At 37.5% G+C, this 12749-nt stretch overlaps 1 protein-coding gene across 7 annotated transcripts in view; it reads left to right on the top strand.

Moving 5' to 3' along the window:
- Positions 1–12749, top strand: part of ZDHHC14 (zinc finger DHHC-type palmitoyltransferase 14) — a 97583-nt gene that overhangs the window by 6889 nt on the left and 77945 nt on the right. The window lies entirely within an intron of this gene.

Raw genomic sequence — 12749 nt, 5'->3', positions numbered from 1 at the left:
TTAGTTTGTTTGTTTTGAGCTAATTAACACTTGATTTTTGTTGTTGTTGTTGTTGTTTTTTTGCTGAGCATTTGTGTAATTGCATTTTCTTGCAAAAGGTGGATCCTGGAAAATTATTTAAGCTGAGGTTGTTTATGCGTATACGTGTGTACAAACCATTGATTTCTATGCTCTCACAGTTGCTGGCAACCTGCTCCGTGCCTCCCACTTTGAAAACCAGTGTGACTGGAGGACATTCATGAGTCACACTTTCTGATGCTGTGTGTGGATTGTTCAATATTGAACTTCTGTGGCAAAGTGGTGTAACTTGCCGCTCACTGTGACAAACCTCTATGTGTAAACACTGAGGTCAGTAAACTGAGCATTTTCACTGTGGTATCAACAACCCTTCTCATCTTATGGCAAGTGTTTTCTGCTCTTGCAAGCGGTTACCCTCTTAGTATGAGGTTGTATTCCATGTAGGTGGAATGTTCTTCATTTAATAACCTCCTTTATCTTTGTTTCTCTCCTCTTAAGACAAGTAAGTTACTTGTGTCTCTTGATGACCATGTCCTTAAATTATGAGTTCCTTAGAATAAAGTGCTACTAATCCAACTTCAATCCAACTGTTAAAGGCTGCTCTAAACTTATAGGGCATTTCCTGTCGAAGACGTCAAAATGGATTTTAAAGCAAAAGTCATAGTATATAAACTAAAATTATTGTTCAACAAGAGAACTGCATCTACATGGAAGGAAGAGTGCATTTTCTACATGGAAGGCAGTCACTGCCTAGTTGTGCATAATGACACAGGCGAGTGCAGTGTTGAGTAGGTGTTATTTTCTCCCAGTTTTCTTTTGTTTTGTTTTTTTAAAACCTGTCATTAAAATTAAACCTAAGTAATATTTCTGTTCCTCCTCTAGTCATATATTGCATCTCTGATAATTTAGTGAAAAAGACATGGAATACAGTAAGTCTAATCTTTAGGGTTTACATTTTGTATTGAGCAAATGATACTGTCAATTTCTAAGGGACTGTATGCATTCCAAGCAAATGTTGTTTAGTCTTTGCACTTAATTGTCCTGAAAATGTTAACTCTCAAAGTCAAATATCTCTCATGTATAAGGATCACTAATACTTTTTTCTCGACGAGGGGATTTTCTTTCCTTCATTACAAAAGAGTTTGCTTAATCTCCTAAGTTTCTCAGTGATCTGAGCAAGTGTGTCTGCTGAAGTTTCTCCCGGGCCAAAAGAGAGTAGTTTTGTACTATAGTATCTCAAAAATAGCACGTCACTTTGCAGGTATGTCAGTATAAACTTGTAAACCTGCTTTGAATGAATTATATGATATAAATGGAAATCCTTTCACGCAGAAATGAACTAATGGCACTTGATATTAGGTCACATACTTCTGTTTTTCAAGGCAAGGTCTGTTTATGTGGAAATGGACAATGATTAAATGCTTCATTTTTCAGAGTAAAATTCAGTGAGGATAACAGAAGGAAGGATAAACTCATGTTTTTAGAAGCTGTGTCTTCTTTACTTCCCCTGAAACTGCAGAAACTTTTAATGGTTTTGTAACACTAGCCTACTTTCCAAAACATCTGTTAAGCAGCTTTTTTTGTTTCTTTATGAGGTGTTTGGTTTGTTGTTTTTTGGTGGTTTGGTTTTGGTTTTGTTGGTTGGGGATTTTTTTTTTTTTGTATTCAGCTTAGTTGATGGCCTTTATCTGCTGTTTCATGGAGAAGTTTTGAACTTTTTTTTTTTCTTTTTGTACTTATATTTCCATCTTTTCTTTGTGGAGGTGCAGGGAAATGAAAATCAGGACTATAGTGGTATAATGGGACGTTGGCTTCTCAGATAGTATATCATTTGGAGACCTTGAGGAAATCATTGTGTAGCTTTGGATCATCAATACACATACATCTTCAGAGTGAAATGTGAATATTAGTGGTCATTTTTGCCTGATGCCACCCAAACTATTTTTTTGAGAAATGGGAAATTCCATCACTGCTGGCTGGTGGGTGGTTTCTAGGCTCACTGTAAGTGTTGTAGATAGGTGTAGATCCTTACCTGGAATATTTTATGTTCATTCCAGAGAAGAGGGGAAAAGGTAATTTTAATAGTTCAGTTATTCTTACCTATATATATACACAAATATATGTATGTATCTTCAAATGTTTACAAATGCTGATAGATAATACTTCTCTATATCTTGAATCTCCATAATATGAGTTTTGACTTGTAATCTTGTGATGATGTTTGATAAAAGGTATCTTAATTTATCACTCAAAAGTCCGAGGCTTCTATTGTTGATATCTGCATAGTATGCCTGTTTTATTTTGTCCTTCCCCGTTGTCTGAATGAATGTGTGTTAAAGATACATTTTATATCTTTTGGAGACTTGTGTAGGGAGAATCATGCTAAATAAATTTACACTATTGAAATATCTATCTGTTCTTCTTGGAAGACTGGTATTGTCATGTGGCTATCTGGAAGTCTTCTCATACCAACTCTGCAGAAATTTTCATTGGTGTTTTAAAGGAAAGATGGTCTTTTTCAGGTGCTTTTTCAAGTTAGTTTCTCAGGAATCATGTTAGATGTTTAGGTTCATGTAAGATATTCTTTTCTTTCATGTTGAAAATTGGACTAATGATGCAAAAAATACCTTTGTTGCTACATGATAATTTCTGTCATAGCTGTCATGTTGCATTATTATTTTGTAAATGGCATTTCATACGAAACAAAGTATCTCAGTGGATCTGGATGACCAAGAAATTATCTTCCAGGGATGGGCAGGGGGAGGGCTGGAAAAATACTGTGTTAAAAAATATCTATGTTTTTTTGTAGATTTTAACACCTATGTTTTACTTTTTAGGTAAAATCCTTGCAAAACAAAGTTTCTGTTATAAATGGTCTCTCCGTTGTTGTGCAGCATTAAACTGTTGACTGTAGCACTCAAACATGAACTAATTAGTGAGAAAGTGAAAATTGCTGCAGAAGAGGAGAAATCTGAGAATATTTTAAACTTTCTAAGCTGCATGCTTGTTTCAAAATGGCCCAGTCAAAAAACCCTATAACACTAGCTTAAAATATTGGAACATTTTGAAAAATTGCTTAAGAAGTTCAACAGCTTTATCTAGGAAATTTTTCTTATCCTGATAGATGATTCTTAAGACCAAGTGAGGCTGTAGTAGCTGATGATCGCTTCAGGTCCAGGCTGCCAGTAAAGGTTTGCATACAGCAGTGCAGTTCATCTTTCATGTGACAAAGCTGATGGAGAAAGGGGGAAAATCCCCTGAAGTCAGCTGGAACTACCAAAAGTTTATTAAACTTAATGTAATTACAGCCCATTTGTTTTTCAGAACTTAATACAAAACTGTAAAGTGGACAAATTTTTTACAAATCAAAGAAAGAGACAAATTGAGAAATCAAGATGAAGCCTAGGTGTAATAGCCCCAAATAAAATTCTGTTCATATTTCTCATGTTGCAGAAGTACTAAATGATACTAACATAAAACATACTTACGGAAGGATGCTGAAGTTGTTTTGAAGTTTCAGTTTTCAGCAACACACGCCCTGTCCCTTACTCTTGTTTCTGTTCATATTTGAGCTCCTGTTCATACTGCAGTGATTAGGCAAAGGGGGCTTTGTGTTTGCAGAGCCTGACCATGGGCTTTCTGCTCTTACCCAAATGCATCCTAGAACTTCAACTACTAACTTGACAGTGTGCTGTAGTGCTGTATGATTTTACAGTTCTGTATATGATCACTTCCATTTCATCAGTGTCCATAGGGTTTATTCACATTATTGTGGCATGGTGGCTAATGAGGTCTTACATAATGAGCTTGGCTAATGAGATCACAGCTGGTTTTGTTTTATGTTTTTCCACCCCTGCTGTCCCCTGAAGTTGCTTACTGCAGTAAATACTGGCAGTGTGCATTTGTTGTGGTAAATATGCAGTCAGTTCAGCTGCTTCTATAAATTTTACTCTTACTTAGAAAGAAATAAATTGTGGAACAAATCAAATAGAATACTGAAAATCAAATTGAGAACTGAGAACCTGAACTCAGAAGCTGATGTATATAAAATCTGAAGTTTGTGAATTTCATGTCATAGTTTAAGTGCAAGATAACATTTTTACATTGTCTGTGTTGAATGAGTCTATGCAATTAGTTTGAAGGCTTTAGTATATGTTTCTTGTACATAGGATCTATATATATCAGTTCTCAAGAGCAAGGAACAGATATGTTAGAATTTGTTAGAATTTGTTAGTATTTTAACATAAACACTCAGCATAATACTAAAAGTTATGAATATAGATTAAAAACATGGTCAGGAATTGGAAGCTTCCTCTTCCCCTCACCTCGCAAAAGGAGTACCAGTACAAAATTTGTCTGATTTTGATAATTTTGTGTACCATCTTTTTTGAGCTGTATATCACTGTCTGTATATCATGAACTTGCAGTCTTGGTCTTGCACGTCCATTACACTTGTGAGATACCCCACTGGTTATGAATGCCATGATTAAGGGCAGAGAAGCCAGTGTCAAACCAGCCTGTACTTAAATTTTGCAGGCATGCCTGTTTGTGCACATGGTATGGATTTTTGTGGCACATCTATGCATATTCCTTAGTAAACACTTTGATTGGCAAAAAGGGTTTTCTAGTGTTCAGTTAGTATACGAGGAGTTATGATTGTTTCTTATTTGGAACTGTGTGGAGCAGTTAAAAGTACTACAAAGAAAAGTAAGAGCTAGAATAGCCATGACTTGTCTCTTGTCAGCATTGCAACTCGTTAATAAACTTGCTTCTTATGAGTGTGGTTTCCTTAGAGCTGAAGCTCATAATGCTCCTATATGAGGAAAAAATACAATTTTTAAGATACTTCTATCATTTAACATGATTTGAACTCTTTCCAGGGCTGAGAGGCATCGGGTGTGGGAACAGCAAGTAAACTATTATTAGTCAGAGTAGACAGGTTCATGAAGTGTGCTGCATGGTGTAATACCAAAGATTGGAGTGCACTATTAAAAGAGCATATTCACTTCTGATTTGCTTTGCTGCATTAGTTTGGAGAAGAGAAAGCTCGTGGGGGAATCCTATTTAATAAGTACCTGACTGGAGAGGGGCAATGGAAAAAAAAGAGCCTTGGAGCTTTCTCAGTTGTGCTCAATGACAAGACACAAAATGAGTTACCATTAAAACAGAAGAAAGAAGAGTGGGGTTTTTTTTCTTTTTTTTCGTCTGCTTGCCTGTTTGTTTTGATTTGTGGTGGAGTTTTTTTTTTTGCTGTGAGGATGATTTGACATGGGCACAGGTTGCCTAGTGAGACTATGGACATACTGAAAACCAACCAGATACTGACCTGAGCAGTCTCCTCCAGCTGACCCTGCTTTGATCTGGAGTAATTAGACTGAATTTTCAGAGGTCCTATCATACCTCAGCTATTCTGTGTTATCTGTGAAAATCAGAGAACTTACAACACAGTGAAGCAAGATGTTTTTAATCTAGCAAGATAATTTTAATCTTGTTTTAATGACTCATTTATCACCTGCATACTTTATGACAACTTCAGTTTTATCTAGTCATAAAATCTGAACCTAAAGTCTCAGTCTAACAAAACTTAAAATGTCCAAGTGAAAGTCATAGCTGTTCTTTCTATCCCTTCTCTTTTCTCACATTTAAATGTGGCTTTCTCAGTTCAAAGTGCGTTTTCCAACACTTTTTGGAGGTTCTTTTCCTGTTTTTTTCTGCTGTTCCTCACCAAGCTTTGCCCTGAACTATTCATCTGTCTTTTGCTGAATTATACTTACTGCTGTTTTTTATAAGAAAAGAAAAGATTAGGTTTTAGTAAATTTCGTACGGAAGAATGTCTCTGTGTACAGTTGTTCCAGCAGTGATATATGTTCATCTGGTTGCCTTTGTCTTGCTTTTGTTAACTTTTCTCTCCTTCTGTCTAGTATTCCTAGGCACTTGTTCACTTGTAATCGGCTAAGATCACTGTTGCTGTAGAGAAGGGATGTGAAGGCAGTAAAGTGAAGTTGAAAGACTTAATTTTTCCTTATAATCATCAAAAATGAGCGTACCAGTTTTTTTCCTGTAATCTGCATTGTTTGCCTGTATCATTATGCAGTTGTGTGAAATCATGGCATCTGTCTCCTAGTGCTTGAGCCAGGTCAAAAAGTCATTCAGATCCTGCGGGTTCAGCTTCTGCCTTGAGCATGCTACTTGACAAAACCAGCTTCAGAGCAGCTTCTGTACCTTAAATGATAGTGCGTTCCAGCTTCTAAACTCCTAGATACAAGGGATGAAATGGCTTGTCTGAAAAGCTGCTAAAGCTGGATTAGTTATCTTTGGGGAACAGAAAACACCCTAGATATGTCAGATTAGTCCAAGCTCCCTTTAAAGGGTGATTTGCTTAAAAAAATTAAATGTGTAAATAATTCCACTAAGGCAGGTGTCCAGTTCTGGATTAAAAACTGGAAATAAAATGATAAGAGAAGAAATCTTAAATGAAACAGGGTGTATTTTATTGAAGCAAAAAATATATATTAGTCTCTGTGTCCCGTAGCAGCTATCAGAATTAAGTTTCTCCAAGGGTGGTGAAAGCCAAGGGGGACATCTTCCCATACCACATATCCAAAGCACTGTTTTTCAGAGTAAAGTTCATGTCTGTAAACCTGCGTGCTTTGTTTGAGAGGCCAGGAGTTGACATTCTGCTCAAGAATTCAAACAAAACTTGAGAGTATTTTATAGGAGCATGCCGGTTTCCTGTCTCTTTACAAGTCTCCATTGCAGCAAGATTAATCTGGTGGTTTTAGACTGCTGAAAAGGATGGACCCACCTCTTCCCCTTCTCCAGGCCTCAGATGTCACTTCTTTTGTCTTGCTCTGCTGTTTTCTCCACCCAATGGTGAGCCACTTCAGGGAGTTCCCTTCCTGCATAAAACCTATGCTTCCCTTCTGCCCACACAAAGAAAAACTTTCTGCTGCTTTAGATCACTGAGCTGAATCCCTGAAAAATCAAGAAAAAACCTTGCTACTAGTGAGAGGCAGGAGATTGTCAGATCATCTTAGCTGTGATTTGGAACTGTATCCCATCTTGAGGAAACTTGTTAAGTAGTCTCGGTTCTTTGGCATCTGTGAGGGTGAAAACAACATCTTAGTTGCTTAATGCAAATCTAGAGAGTTCTGACTTTTTAACCATACTTTATTTCTGAAGTAATTGGGTTCTACTTTGTAGAACTTGAACTGCAGCATCTTTCAAAGAGCACCCCTTAGATGTTCATGTCTTATGGATTGTCTGATTTATTTTTTTTTTTTAAAGACATTACACCCAATTTTTAACACAACACGGGTAGTAACTGAAGCAGTGTTTCTTCCTGCATCACTTCTTCAGTAGTCTGTGTTCCCTATTTCCAGACTGCAGAGCTAATGTATTGTATTTCATTTGATAGCAGAGGCTATGGAAAGCTCCATGAATGCTCTTTGACTTTCGTCTGTAAAAAAACCAGCTGTGTTAGCTCAAAATATGCTAAACTGAACCAGGAAGGGAGTATTGTCAATCCTTGCCATTTCTCCCAGCTTCAGCTGAGATAGCAAACAGCATAGGGAAATAGCTTGTTTCTTCACAGTCCCATTTAATTGCCTGCTTGGGTGGGGTTTTTTGTTTTGTTTTGTTGGTTGGTTTGCAATTGTGAATGTTGAAACGTTCAACTTAGGAGGATGAAGGAAGGATGATAAAGCAGTTAATGGAAATTTGAACAGCCTGCATGCAAGAGACTATTGGAGTGTATGTCTCTATTCGCAGTGCGATTAAAAAACGGCCTTTAAAATGATTTTGTTAAATAAGACACCTAAAGCTAATTAGAGCAGAAGGAATTGTCTGCAGAGCAGAAGACAGGGAAGAAATTGTGGACTGAAATCTGACAGAGATTAATCTCATTCAATATAAGACCTTGAAAGGGTCTTTTACAAGACACAAAGCTCAGAAGGCTCTCTTCCCCTTGAGGTGTGGAGGCTTTGAGACTTCTCATCCCTGATGAGATGACTGTTCATCTTTAGGGTCGAATATGGGGTTTTTTCCTCCATAGACTGTTTCAGGATCAGGCTGCAATGTGCTAGCTTTTTAATGCTAGCCTCTGAAAGCTGGAATCTCGTTTCCAGTACTTGAGTTTATCAAAAGTAGTGTGCGGGAGGGCAGAGAGACATTGCAGAGGAAAGCCTGTAAGGACTGGGTGGAGTAAAATAATTTTGCTGTTTTACACAGCTCATACTTGAGAAGAGTTTCGGAAACAGGCAACTGACTACGAATGTGAAAATCAAAACAGTCTGATATGTGAAAAACAACTGACATACTTGAGTCCCAGTAAGTGATACTGTTATGGGCTGATATCCAGCTCGACTGAAAGGTAAACACGCCCTTCCCAGTGTGCATACCTTTCTATTATTGCATCCTAGAATACTTTAGCCAAAAGTTCAAGTTGCTAAATGATAGTCTGAAGGTGCAATTACACAATGGTTGACTGTTCTTGGTGAAAGTAAGTTTATTTTCTGTTCTGAAACTTTTATAAACAGTTGTTGGCACTAGTTCTTGCTGTTGCAACAAAGAAATGCCATTTGCAAAAGGAGACCAAAAGTTTGTTACTTGTTAGTTCAATACAAAAGAAGTGACATTTTATTGAAATAATACTGTCACATATAATAGTATTTTAATTTTTAATTTCAGCCTTATTGTAAGTATTATTTCTGACTGCACAGTAAAGGTCAAAGATTTAGGGAGCATATAATTTGTTACTGAAGTTGATCCTACAGATAGACATTGCATAGTTATGTTGTTCATTCAGAATGAGTGCATCTCTAGGCCAGCTATACTTGTCCTCATATTCTGAATGATGAAAAGATGGACAATTTTCAGAGATTGTTCAATACATGCATAAGAGTTGGGGGTTGGGGGTGGAACAAGGAGTGGAGAAAAACTGAAGCATTTGCTGTAGTATTTGCTTTTGGAAATAAATTTCATTTACTCAAGGGAAAGTTGTTTTGTTTCCATATTTAGTTAGTACCCATAGGTAAGCCAGTAATAACTTTGGATGTGCATGCTGGATTTTTCAGTTATTACATCCAGTACTGTAGACAGAGTTGGACTGTACTCTTAAGTTGCTTATGCATGTTGTGCCCTATCAACATCCCTCTCACTTCAGAGCCTGAAAGTAAGAAATAAGCATATGAAAAATAGGTGTGAATAGATAGGAAATGTTGACAAGACTTGGGACGAAACACTGACCAGTCCTGCTTCATCAGTGCAGAGTTAAGAATGCTGGGAATGACAGCATGGGGCATAAAGCTTTGTTACTTGACTCCTTTGGAGTTTGGTTATTTATATATTTGTTTTAAGAGGGGGTCAGGAAAGAGAGCTGTTAAGGACAGTTATACTGGTAGTGCTTTAAGGTTTCAAATTCTTTTTGTGGGATTTTTTTTCAGCCCAGAAATACTTCTCCCTTTTCTTACTGTTCTTGGTTTCTCTTGTGCTAATCTTTCATGACAGGGAAGCTCTGTAGCTCTGACCAGTTCTTTGTTGTTCTTTTTTTGACTTCCAGTATGATAATGGTAAGGGAAAGACCTAGGAGACTGGCTTGCAGGTTTGCAGGTTACATATAGAAGAGACAGTGGGTTATTCTGACTCTTGGTTATACATAGGCAGTAGTCTGCAAGTGTGGCAGTCTCTCAAAGGTGTGTGTTGTGTTGTCTTCATAAAAGTAACTGACATTTGCCAAGAACTTGATTTTTAACAAGTAAAATCTGATACGTGTGCCTACGCTGGATATACCTCTCTGAGGGCAAGGCAGAACTCCTTCACTGAAATTACAGTTTTGAGCAGCACCAGCCTAGCCATGAGTTTGGTAGCACAGCTGGTTTTGGGAATTAAGCTCTGCTCTGTGGGTCTGCTTTCACCTGTGGCTGTAGGCAGCATAAATGAAACTCTTTAAAATTGCTTCATTCACCACTTGTCTTCCAGTTTCTACAATCTCGAGTTCTGTGTAGTATTGTTATTATGCAGAAGTCATCTTTGCTTAAACTCCAGTTCATCTCCAGAACTGTCCCACCTAAAGCTTTAAGGGAAGCGGGACTCTTTGGGGGGATTTGGGGTGGAGGTCTTAAAACTAAAAGGCTTATGACAGAGGAAGGAGAGCCTGGCAGGAGAGTATCAAATTTAACTTCTACAGGCATGCTGGCATTTTATTGCATTTTGGCAGTCTTGAATGTAGCAATTTTGCAGTTTGTTTTAGAATAGCTTTTCTGTGTGTAATTATTAGACCAGTAAGTTCCCAAACAGGCACTATTTCTGTTCTTTTCCACATACTCCCTCCCAAATCATTCTCTTCCCTTCTCTTCTCTTGTAGTACTAATACCTTGCATGTGCTTGCTCTTTGCTTTTGTGTTCTGTGGATTGATGCTTCTTCCTCCAGGTCTTTTCAGAGAGCCATAAAAGGGGCAGCACTGCCTCTTCTGCTAATCTTCAAGACCTGTTTCAGTGATGGGAAAGGTAGAGGCAAGGGCTTCATTAATTTTGTAATGATGTTGTAGTCTTGAATATTTTTACCTCATTTTTGCAAGCCCTCCAAATAAGTCAAAGTTCCTTTTGTTTTTCAGTGCTTCTCTAAGTGAGGAGGGAAACACTATTAATGAGAGTACTAGAAAAGAAGAGTTGCTGTGCTGTGTAGTTTGGAGGCATTTGGCTGTTCAGGTAGCACTTGGCACTGTTATCTTTCATAGTTCTCACAGTGTAGTTACTGGAAGAAACTGGGGGAGGTTCAGAGATGCTCTTTGCAGGCAACAAAGTACATTTGTGAATGAATAGAATTGGGTGTTTTGCACAGGAGGCTACTGCTCTGCTGTATGAAACAAGGTGGCTTGATGCATCACCTGTTTCTAACATGGTACCTAATGCATTGCACAGAATACTTGATCAACGGTGGCTAAATGCTGCTTGTATAGGAATAAAAATATAAACCCCACTTTGTAACCCGAAACACTGATACTGCTTTTCAGTCAAAGTTCTAAGCAAGTTGCATAAGTGCAGCTATTTGATTTAAGTACACGTCAGTAGTGAAATGTGTGGTGTACCAAAGTGACCAGTGAAACTGCCTGGGTCTTGATGACATGAAATTCATAGCGAATTTAGGTTAGCAAAGTTTGTGACATAATGGCTTTTACTGTATACCCTTTCCATTTTGTGACCATTTTATGTGCTTAAGACACTATTCTCCACAAGGTAATGTAATGCATATAGTTTGTTAATTAGACACACCAGCCCTATATTGACTGGTTTTGATTTTCATATTTTCTAGAACCTTCTTGTTTGCTATCATTTTTTGTCATTACTTCCAACATAATTCTTGTGTTCTGATTCTGACAATCAGCTTTCATTTGTGCTTTTTATATATCAGCATTAAATATTAATCTTTTTTTTGTTTTGAAGGTGCAGAAAACTTACTGCTTCAGCTTTGGTCATATATCATAGTTCTAAATTTATTTTCAGTTTGTAAGATGACTCTATCTTTTGATAGCTTATGTTGACTGAAGTGGACTAAAGTTCATTTACCAGTGGAGGAAACTGAGATCAGCTTGGTTCTCCAGTGACAGCATTGGTCTAGTATGCATGCAAAAAGAATAAATACATCAAAATAGTGTTTAAGTAGTAGTTATAAGAGGGTCAGGTGTTGATCAGACTACAGGCAACTCAGAGGTGTGGGCATGTGTGTGACAGACATGCTGGATGAAAATTTTTGCTCTAGTAGAGATTTTTCTCAGCTGTTGATCAGAAGGCACAAAACCTAGTTAATACTAAACAGCTGTCAGGATGGAGAAGCAAAACTACTTTTGCTTTGCTGTTTGTTATTATTTATTATTCCACTGTGACTTGGGGTAGGTTTTTTTGCAGTAAGATTGGCACTGGCTGCTTCCTCAGCTAGTTATCAAGGCTCCCTGCCATTTTGAGTTTATTTTTCTTGCACAAAGCTTAGGAAAAAAAGATGAACCTTATTCTGAAGGTCACTATGTCCAGCTGTCTTTATGAGCAATGGGAGTGAATGTGTTTCAGAACTACTGACCCTTCATATATAATATTGTGCCACTGACTGCTCTCATTTAGAGCAAGGACCCACAGGACACTGAAGGGATTTCAGCAGATGTGAAACTGAATGAGGAGCATGTCCTGTTAAGGTAGCTGAATACAATGGATTCTTGTGTTGGCAGGTTCCACTGGAATTCTGGAATTTTCTTTAAGCAAAAATTCATCCACAAGCAAACTTTTTTCTTTATTTGATGACAGCAGAGTTTTGAAGGGGGTGTCTTTTCCTTATGATAAGACAACAACTAACTCTTAGTACTGTTTGTGACTTTGATACATGAGGCTGTCTGCTGGGAAACCTTGAGTCCAGTAGTCTGCATCTGTCTCTTGATCTCATGTTTGTGAACACAGCTGTGTCATCAGTTTAATAAACATGTTTCTGTAGGGTGGAGTTTGACACATGGTGGAATCTTTGAAAAGGAGAAAATGGCCATTGACAGATGCAGATGCAATATTTGCTTTCTACTCTTTTTTTTTTTTTTCTCTTCAACTGGAGACAAACTATATCCTTTCCTAAGAAGTACCTGACATATAGTTGTGTTCTAGAAGTGTGGTGTTTAGCACAATTCATACTACAAATTGAAGGCCATCTCCAAGATCTGGTTTATTACAACCAGAAATATCTTTTGGAAGGCACT

This window comes from Aphelocoma coerulescens, chromosome 3 (genome assembly GCF_041296385.1).
Source record: "Aphelocoma coerulescens isolate FSJ_1873_10779 chromosome 3, UR_Acoe_1.0, whole genome shotgun sequence".
Lineage (NCBI taxonomy): Eukaryota > Metazoa > Chordata > Aves > Passeriformes > Corvidae > Aphelocoma > Aphelocoma coerulescens.
The sequence above is the reverse complement of the archived record's forward strand: the minus strand, read 5'-3'. Positions and strand labels throughout refer to the sequence as shown.